Source organism: Bos javanicus, chromosome 7, assembly GCF_032452875.1.
Source record: "Bos javanicus breed banteng chromosome 7, ARS-OSU_banteng_1.0, whole genome shotgun sequence".
Classification (NCBI taxonomy): Eukaryota; Metazoa; Chordata; class Mammalia; order Artiodactyla; family Bovidae; genus Bos; species Bos javanicus.
The window spans coordinates 80,556,391-80,566,274 of NC_083874.1; the positions used below are offsets into that span (position 1 = coordinate 80,556,391).

General features: G+C 42.2%; 1 non-coding gene across 1 annotated transcript; it reads left to right on the forward strand.

The window, feature by feature from the left end:
* Positions 1–339: 339 nt before the first annotated feature.
* LOC133252257 (U6 spliceosomal RNA) lies at positions 340–445 on the forward strand. The gene has a single exon (XR_009737870.1). It is a non-coding gene; the product is annotated as a U6 spliceosomal RNA (small nuclear RNA).
* Positions 446–9,884: the final 9,439 nt, after the last annotated feature.

Genomic DNA, 9,884 nt, shown 5'->3' on the forward strand with positions numbered 1-9,884 from the left:
CTTGAAAATGCTCAAGGGATAATGTTACTGTGGTCATACAGAAAGGTTAGAAATAAAGTTCCAGAGGAGGTCTCAGTGACTGGAAATCCAGAATTTCCCAGCATCTCAGCATCTGTTCATCTGATCCAATCCTAATCAGCAAAATTCTCTTTCCAAATGCACTGAAGTCCACCCCATGTGACCTTGTATAAGTCTAGCTTCACATCTTGATTTCAAAGCAATTTCAATAATAACTTTTATTCTTAAAAAATAATGATATTCCTTGCCATTAAGACAACTGAACATATTTCAAAAGTTCCCATGATCTTTAATGGAGCAGGACATAAAACCAGGAGATCAGTGCTCGCTTTGGCAGCACATATACTAAAATTGGAACGATACAGAGAAGATTAGCATGGCCCTGCGCAAGGATGACACGCAAATTCGTGAAGCGTTCCATATTTTTAAGACTAAGAAGGAGGAGGCTTGGAGCTTTCTTCCCTAACCTCTCCCATTATCTCAGTATTATAGACCCCTGCCCTTTCTTGGGGAGGCGGGAGTTCCTCTCCTGAGCCAGAGGAAGGGGTGGGTAGGCACCCTCCTTTCTGTTTCTATCTAATAAAATACTAACCTGCAAAAAAAAAAAAAAAAAAAAAAACCAGGAGATCATGAGCTAAAATTTAGCTCCTTAACTTCAAAAATGTCTCCTGGTGGTCTGGTGGTTAAGAATCTGCCATCCAAGGATGGGGACACAGGTTCAGTCCCTGGTGGGGGATCTGAGATCCCACAGGCTGCGGGACAGCTAGGCCTGAGTGCCACAAATGAGCCTGTGTTCTCTGGAACCCGTGTTCAGGAACTAGAGAGAGGTCTGCGCGCTGCAACAGAGAGCCCTCAGCGAAGCTCCTCTGTGCCACAGCTAGGACCCAGTGCAGCCAAAGAAACATTTAAAAACAAAAAAAAACCCAAAATGTCACCATCAAAGTCATCAGAGTTGGGGCAATTTCTCATTTTTCTTCGGATGCTGTTTATTTTTTCTTAAGTATGTTTTATTGACATATAGTTGATTTACAATGTTGTGTTAATTTCTACTGTACAGCAAAGTAGTTCAGTTACATATACATTCTTTTTCATATTCTTTTCCATTATGGCTTATCATCGGATATTTAATATAGTTCCCTATGCTATACAATAGGACCACCTGGTGTTTATCCGTTCTATTTATATATATATATATATATATATATATATAATAGTTTGTATCAGATATTATTTAGAAATAAGGTTCTAAGTATTCCCAGAATATTTTGTCTTCCATAAAGGCAATTTATGATCCAGCTTCCTTGTTCTCTTCCACAATTACTGTGCTTGCCAATTTGTATTTGGGATTAAAATAGCCCGAACATGGATGTACTCTTTGAGTGAAAACTTAGCGCACTTACCAACAGGAGCTAATTTTGTCATAAATAATAATTGCAGCAGTAGATATCAGCAACTGCAATATCATGAGTCATATAAATAAATACATTGACAGTTAACTTCACACAACTCATGCAAACAAAGACAAATAAAAGTAAATGAAAATGCATATACAACACATTGTAAGAACTCTCAGGCTTGTGTCTTCTGAAGTTTTCTCTTTCCCCCAGCCCAGGATATATGGATTTTGGAGGTTTCCTTTCTAATCTGTCTGGTTCACATTGACTTCTTAATAGAAACATCACAGAATCTATAGACTTAGTTAAGACCTAGAGACTGCTGTTACACAGAACAGCACAATTTTAGAAAATGAATGTGCATTTCAGGCCTAATTTTCACAGTCGATCCTAGCACTAAAGGAGAACAGAGCTATAATTTGAACAAAATATGACTATTGAATCCTACAAGAGGAAATGAAATGTATTCCTGTGCCCACTGCCAGGCAATGTTCCTTGGCTCCAAAGTCTAGCCAGGGGCAATGCCAGATGGTCCTTCCCGGGAAATCAAGCTTGCCTCCAGCATAGGAAATCCAAATGACTCAATCCCACAGGAAATGCTTTATTGTCCATGACCATAAACTTGGTGAGAAATAAAAGAATGAGAGTGGCAGTGACTGAAGATTGATCAAAGGAAGGAAGCTGTTAAATAATTGAGACTTGTGCTTTTCTTGGCATTTTGGCTAACACCAGGGATTGTGGTATTAAAACAATAGAGTTGAATTATTAACTGGGTAGAATAATAATAGCTAACTAATGGGTACATACTATGTCCCTAGAACTGTGTTAAAAATGTACATGTATTAATACAACAACCCTATGAGGTCAGTTCATTATCATTATCGTCCCTAATCACAGACATGGACATCAATGAACAAATTTCCACTGGATTCTGGAGTGCCAGCTCATAGAGTTCCCCAAAGTCTTACCTTTGATGAATGGCAGAGCCAGGATTTGAACTCTGATCTGTTTGATGGTTGATATTATGCCTAACAGTATCATGACACATTCCAGCGCTGATATAAAACAATACTGCCTCAAACATGCTACATTTTGAGCGTTAAGAGGCTCCATTGTGCTTTGCCTCTCTTAGATAACATTGTCAGGGAGCTTTTTTATCTTGCTTTTTACTTCCCAGATCCTTACTGATGTGTCTCATCCTGACTTGTCTTCTTCAGTTCAAATTACATATGCTCTGGTCTCTGCTAAAAATAGGATTTGCCCATCGATCATTTTAAAAAATGGCTTCAGTGGTGACATTTATCCTCTGCTAAAAAAGCCTTCTAATTTTCATGCTGCTGTGGATGGACCACAGCTAAGCCTGGAAAAAAGTAAAGCCTGAAGTAAACCAAACCCTATAAATTATATTATTATTTGGACAATTGAATTCCTACATAAATTCTGAAAGGTGGAAGGCGGGATCAGATTTATAATATTATTTAATATACAGCCTGGAGCCCACAGGAGAGATGCGAATACAGGCTCCTTCCAGTCACCTTTCTTCGCCCTTGAATCTTTCCCAAGCAAAACTCCTCCTCTCCCATGGCCAAAGTCAGGTGCGTCATCTTTGTGGTCTAAGACCTGTGGTTTCAGGTGAACTTTTAAAAGTGCCTAGAGTTAAAAACGAGAACACAAAGACTAGCTAAAATGCACGGCGCATTTGTATGCAAGGCTAAGCGGTGTAAGTGATCATTAACTACTCTTTAAGGGAAGGCCTAGGGTCCTGAGCAATTGTACAAGTCCCCTGAGTTATTCACTCAGCCGGAAAGTGGCAAAGAGTTGGGATTTGAACTTTGAGCCTTAAACATGAGGGTTTTTTCTCCCGTCCTGGAATCTGTCTAAAAGTTACCAAATACTTCCAGGGTGGGTCCCTGTGCACCACCTTGCAGGGAAAATAGATCTATTATCAGTCATGATCGCTCTTCAAGAAGACCACAATCTGACTAGTAAGATAAAATATAATGGGAATTATCCACCAAAATAAGTAATATTTCAAGAGCTGTCTCTTGAAATACATATTGGCTGTCCAGGGCATTTTACCAATTCTAATTGCCATGTGAGTTCAGAGGAGGCTGGGGGAGGGGAGGGTTAGAGTGGGGGCCTCAGAGCAGAGGTAGGGCTTAGTTGGCCTGCAGAAAAGATCAGTTTTCCCAGATGGTGCAGTTTTCCAGGTGAGAGCAGGGCCAATCCTAGGGGTTAGGGCAGGTGAGTACAGTCCACTGGACACAGATTGGACTAGAAAGACTTGCAGGGCTACTTAAGGAACTCAGATAATAATATCATTCTCCAGTCTACAGGGAACCACTGAAGGTTTTGAACAGGAAATGTATGCAGACAAAAGAATTCATTTGCTCAATCCTTTAGCAGAGGGGATGGCAATAGGGCAACTGCTGATATGGTGTATGTGGCTGCCCAGTATATTTTGAAGTAAATGTTTTTGTTGAAATATAAAATAGTGATGATGATAAAGTGCAAGTCAAAATGTTGCAGTGGGGATTAAATGAGTTAATTTAAGAAAAAGACCAAGCACATAGTAAGTGCTATGTAAGTAAGTGTGTTTACTGCCGTCACTGTTATTACTTATGACCCTACCAGACTCCTGGGCTTTTTCAGGCCAAAACTTACTTGGTGGGAAAATGCCAGCTAGGACTAGAGACTCACCTGAGTTATTTGCACTGGAGGAAATCTCCAGTATGTTTAGTTCAAAAAAATGGAGGGAGGTAACCACGGTGGTCAAAGCAACTGGGCAGATATGCCCTTGACCGAGGTTTCCAAGACTTCCAGAATGCTAAAGGCTCACCCTACTCCTCATCACTCCCTTCTCTTTATTTCTGCCCTCCTCAAACTCCAGTACCTGTTTTCTCTACATGAAATCAAGTGTGTGTGTGTGTGTCCCAACCAGATTCTGGGTCTTATGTTACCATCTAGAGTTCCTACTTTTCCACTGAAGCCTTATTGTTATTTGGTAATTTTTAAATCTAGAGAGGAGTCCTCCTTTGTGGGAGCAGAAGTTTGTTCGGTAGATTTTTGCCTCTAGGGATGCCCTCATTTTGTGGGGTAGATAGGATTGCAGGATGAAAAGATCCCTAGCAGGGATCCACACTGTCAGGGCAAGTCCTACCATGTGACAAATTTTAGCAAGTGTCTGGGCCTGGGATGGTGGGCAGAAGTGTGCCCTCCATTCTCTTGAGTTCTTCCCTTGGAAGTAGTCCAACTGCCCAGACTCAGATGGGATAGCAATTGAGCTGCTGCTGCTGCTGCTAAGTCGCTTCAGTCATGTCCGACTCTGTGCGACCCCACAGACGGCAGCCCACGAGGCTCCCCCGTCCCTGGTATTCTCCAGGCAAGAACACTGGAGTGGGTTGCCATTTCCTTCTCCAATGCATGAAAGTGAAAAGTGAAAGTGAAGTCGCTCAGTCATGGCTGACTCTTAGCGACCCCATGGACCACAGCCTACCAGGCTCCTCTGTCCATGGGATTTTCCAGGCAAGAGTACTGGAGTGGGGTGCCACTGCCTTAGCAATTGAGCAGTGAAGGTTAAATTGTGGTCTGATGCTCCAGAAGCTCCTTGGCTGTCTTCCACATCTAAGTAAAGAGAAAGTTTTAGTCTTTACCCTAGAGTTTCAAGTGAGAGTCCTCACATTCACTCTGATTGGACTGGCTTAGATCAATCATTCCAAGTGGGAGAGAGAGAATATTCTGGTGGCTTGAGCAGATTAGAGTACACTCCTGGTTATACTCGTACTTGTAGGGTATTGTTAGGGAAGAGGAGTGGAGAGGAATTTGGGGTGGCAATAACCAACACTAGTCACAGCTAGGTTCAGTGCAGCTTAGCTTGGACTGGGACCTCCGTTGAGGTTCAGAAATGAGTAAGACAGGGTCCCTGGCCTCAGGGAGCTTTGTCCAGTAACAGAGATAGACATACAGATAATTCCAAACTGTGGTGAATGCTTATAGAGATAATATGACTGTTGCACATGGAAAGAAGACTAAATCCAGCTGGAAGTCAGTGAGGCCTCCATAGAGGAAAAATAACCAAGCAATTTCTTGCAGGATAAGCAGAAATAAGCATTTCACACTTGTCAAATGAAGACAGAAGGCTGCTCTTAGAGAAGTGTTAGTTGCTCAATTATGTCCAACTCTTTGCGACCCCATGGACTGTAGCCCACCAGAGTCTTCTGTTCATGGAATTCTCCAGGCAAGAATACTGGAGAGGGTTGCCATTCCCATCTCCAGAGGATCTTCCCAACCCAGAGACAGTATCTGGGTCTCTTGCATTGCAGATGGATTCTTTACTGTCTAAACCAAAGCTCTTACAGAAAGAAACAGATAAAGAGCTAGAAGCATGAAACAGTCATTTATTCAACGAGCACCACTGAACATGGTGAAAGCTGAGATCTACCAGAAGTCTGGAGTTATTGGAGATTAATATTTGAAGTGCTTGGAAATTAAAATTTGAATTTTGAAGTTCTTGGAGAGTAATATTTGAAATGGTAGACGATGAGACTAACCTGGAATTGAGACCAGGTCACAGAGAGCCCTCTGTGCCAGAAAAGGAACTCGGGCTTTATGTAGTGAGAGATGGAATTTGAGTCAGGGAATCTGATGTGGACTGGTGTTAAAGAATCTCACCAATTAGTTTTAGCAAGTCTCTCCTTTCCTCAGTCTTATCGTAACTCACCAACTTGGAAAGTGCTCACAAATTATGAACTGTGTTTTGGCATCTCTTTCTTTTTGTTAATCATCTAGCTCAATCACCTAGTTTTTCTGACGGCCACAGGGAAAACTCATTTTGGCCTTTCGTCTTGCCTTGCATTATAAACAAGGCAAGAAAAAGTTGTGTATTTGCTTGCCCTCTTGTATAAAATGGGAAACTATTAGAGGCTCTTTTTTTTTGCACCCTTTTCCACCTTTATTGAGATATAATTGACATACAACATTTATGAGTTTAAGGTATACAACATAATGATTTGATATGTATATATTGTGAGCTGATCAACATAAGTTTAGTGAACATGTGTAACTTCACAGTTACAATTTTCTTGTGATGAGATTAATCTCCAGTCATTTAGCAACTTTCAAGTATATAATACAGTATTATTAACTGTAGGCACCGTGTGTACATTGCATCCCCAGAACTTACCTATCTAGTAACCGAAAGTTTGTACCTTTTGACCACCTCACCCATTTCTACCATCTCCTACCTGTCAACAGCACTTTTTAAAAAAATTATTTTTAATTGGAGGATAATTGCTTTACAGTGTTGTAAAGCAGTATGTATAATGTTTCTGCTATATAATGTGAATTAGCTATAAGTTTTCATATATCCCCTCCCCTCTTGAGCCTTCCTCCCACCCCTCAATCCCACCCCTCTAGGTCATTACAGAGTACACAGCTGAGCTCCCTATGCTATATAGCAGCTTCCTACTAGATGTCTATTTTATACATGATTGTGTATATATGTCAGTGCTTCAGTCTTATTCATATTTGTTTCTACCATCATCACCATAACAAGTAAGAAGTTGATAAACGTTTGTTGATCTCTTGATGATCTGGGTCACAGAGGCCATTAAGCTGGTTTACAGAATAAATTCATTTCCAGTTTGAGAAAATAGAGTTGGGAGTTTTGGAAAGTTGACTGCAAGGTTGTATGTTTTGAAGTCTAGGGCTGAGGTGCTAAGAGCACAGCCCTGGCATGCTTTTGAAGCAGAGAGTTAGGTATTTATCTGGTGTTTGCCAGTCTTGGGGCTGCTTGCTCTCACAGTCACTTCTTGCCCTCCCCCGCCACACACACACTTTGTATTTGTCTGCCGGCTCAGGGTGAGTGCAGCCAACAAGAAGGCAGGTGAATTTGAAGGCAGGAGAGAGTCATCCAGTTCTTTCCCTCTCTCCCCCATCTCTGCCTGGCTGAGTCTGCAGCAATAGCTGAGCCTTCCCTGGCTTCACCTCCTGCCATACATGCCCACATGACACCAGCTTCTGCCCAGCTATGCCAGGGACCCAGGAATTCATCTTCTCCCTTTGTCTCTGCAGCCCAGAAGCTGTACTGACTTCCTGCCTTTCTTCATCTCTGAGTTTCCACCCTGAACCCCGTTTGACTCCTTTGGTCTTCCATCCCTGAATTAAGTTCTCTCTATGTAAAATATTCAAATTTTCCTTACTGAATCCTGAATGATATAAGATCTCCCCGTATCCCTTCTACCAATTCTTTTAACTATTAGGTTGACCTGTAAGATATTACAGGAAAATCTGAACAAACTTTTTGGCCAACCCAATAAATATTTGGCCCAGAATTCAATGTCATACTCCACTTCTCTTCTCCTCCCTTCCTCCAGTTTTTCCTCTTTATGATCCAGGGCTTTTGTGTTGTTCTGTTTCTCCTGTTAGGAAAGAATATGAGTTGATAAATCCATTCACACAAAGATGTGTACCCCTACTGAGAGTATATGCATTTTTAATAAATGCACAGGGACATAGTAATAATAAACTCAGAGTGATGACTCACAGATGGTGGAATTTCTCTTTCTTAGTGCCCTTCAGAGGCCTCTGCTGTCCGTGTAGACTCCACTTCTGGGTTTTATATGAGCATCACCCTGCCTCCCACAGCATTCCTTGCCTAGATGTCTATCTTTGGCCCCAAGGAATGTGGATGGAGCACCAAAATCCATCTCTGGCATTGGAAAATCAATTCAGAACACATGGATTGTGAGCGGTCAATAAGTAAATGTCTTTTTCAAATACAAAGCACATGTGTGTGCATACTCCACTTCTCTTCTCCTCCCTTCCTCCAGTTTTTCCTCCAGTCAGTCATGTCGGACTCTTTGCAACCCTTTGGATTGTAGCCCGCCAGGCTCCTCTGTCCATGGGATTTTTCAGGCAAGAATACTGGGGTAGGTTGTCATTTTCCTCTTCCAGGGGATCTTCCTGACACAGGGATTGAACCCACATCTCCCATGTCTCCTGCACTGTAGGCAGATCTTTACCTGCTGAGCCATCAGGAAGCTTTGTGTGTGTGTATATATATACGTATATATTTACAATTTTTACTAAAGCCTGCATAAGTAATGATAATCCACAGTATAAGATTATCTTCCCATACTCCTTAAGAACTAAGACTAGGAGTTACAGAATCTCATTTTATTTGCCTTAGGCAAACATATGCTACTCTACCTGTGTTTTTGACTCTGACACATTTACTGAACATGGTAATTTTACCATTTAAAATAAATGATACAAATTTAACTGCATAAAGATTTGATAAAAGCTCCACCATAGTAAATCTTAGGTCATCTGGTAACTAGCCACTTCCACCCTTAAGTTGCTCAGATGGACTTGAACCTTGAATGGCCTTAAAAACCAGCTCTTGGGAACAAAGAAGTCATGCACTGGCTTCAGGATTAGGGAGATCAACCATTCCATTTGTTGGGGTCTGGGGAGTTTCCCAGGATGTAGGAATTTCAATGCTAAAACCAGAGTCCTGGGAATCTGGGACAAGGTAGTCACCCTGTGAAGGCCAGATTTCAGAGGAGAAGTAAGGCTCTGAAACTCACAGCCAATGAGCTGTGGTTGACCCCTGCCATGTAGAAGGAAAGCAGCTCTCTGATTGGCTGTGGAGGCTGACACCCAGAAGCAAAGCAGTTCTCTGGCTGTTCATGACTGGGTGAGGTTAGTCTTTTAAGTGCACTGTGCTGTGGGTACAAGTGAAATAACCCAATAGAAGACAGACTGAGAAAAACAGAAAAAGGAGCAGTGAGAGGGTATGAGAAGAGCAGTATTCACCAGGCAGCCTGCAGTGGATCCTGGCAGAGGAAGAGAGAAAATGAAGAGAAAGAAGATAACTGGTTTTACTGTGGAGGTCCAGATGAGATAAACGGTTTTGTACAGGCAGATAGGCCTCACAGGGGCTTCCCTGGTGGCTCAGTGGTAAAAAATCTGCCTGCCAAGCAGGAGACATGAGCTCCCTGGATCAGGAAGATCCCCTGGAGAAGGAAATGGCAACCCACTCCAGTATTCTTGCCTGGAGAATTCCATGGACAGAGGAGCCTGGTGGGCTACAGTTCATGAGGTTGCAAAGAATCGAACATAACTGAGTGACTGAACATGCTCATGCATGTGGGCGCGCACACACACACACACACACTCAATTGTTAAGAGGCCACAGGGCTGCTTCCTTATGAGGATTCACTAGAAGATCTGTATATAGTCTCCTGCTCCAGTCTCACTGAGCTGCCAGCTGTGGTGATCTTTATCTAGTATCTCCTTGAAGCTCAAATCACCTCCGTGCAACTCTGAGCCAGAGTTACCCTCAGGCCAGTGGGAATGGAGGTTGGCAAGGGGAAGCACCACTCACCTTTACCAACCCATCTCAAGCGTGGAATTGGTCCTTTAATTTCCATCAGAACAACAGAGAACAGAAGGTTCTGACAACATAGA